Below are 779 nucleotides of genomic sequence, written 5' to 3' on the forward strand. Positions count from 1 at the left end.
TAAATTCAAACCTAACTTCGTTATAAAAACTCACAATTTCATCATTTCCATACTTTGTTTATTGACTGAAACTGGATGTAAAATAGTTTGTGACTGGTTCTGAACCGAAGAGTGTTGGACTCATAAAACGTCACTTATTAAAAAACCCCTCAACAATCCCTGACGTCATCACGCTGAAATAAACCGATCCGTCTTCTTACGTCAGGGTTGAGTTTAAATGGCTGTGTATTGTGTTTTATCCATGAGCAGGATTTACTGTGAGTCTATAACTTTTATTAAAGAGTGACATGAAACACAAACACCTTCAGCAGTCGGAGCAGGTGCCTCTCTCCTTTTGAAGTGAAGTAGTTGCGGCCATCTCACGACCCTCCACAGCCTCCCACCGTCTCCTCAAGAGGTTTCTAAAAGCCTTCAGCCGTGTGTTGTCGACCTGATGAATTCCTCTCTGATGTCTGACGTGTTCCAGCTGCCTTCAAACCTGCTGCAGTTCAGCCCCTCATCAGAGAGGACGAGCTGGACCTTCAGCTCTGTCTGACTTCAGGCCGTTTCCTTCCTCTATCAAGGTCTTAGAGAAGGTCTACGACCGACTGGAGTCACACCTCCACACGAACGCTGTTTCTGAGAAGCTCCACACACACACACAGACACACACACACTACAGACACACGCACACACAGACACACACTACAGACACACACACACACAGACACACACACACACACTACAGACACACACACACACAGACACACACACACACACTACAGACACACACACACACA

The sequence above is a fragment of the Seriola lalandi genome, unplaced genomic scaffold (assembly GCF_002814215.2).
Source record: "Seriola lalandi dorsalis isolate HSWRI2012SDOR001 ecotype SW California unplaced genomic scaffold, Sedor1 jcf7180002052106, whole genome shotgun sequence".
Lineage (NCBI taxonomy): Eukaryota > Metazoa > Chordata > Actinopteri > Carangiformes > Carangidae > Seriola > Seriola lalandi.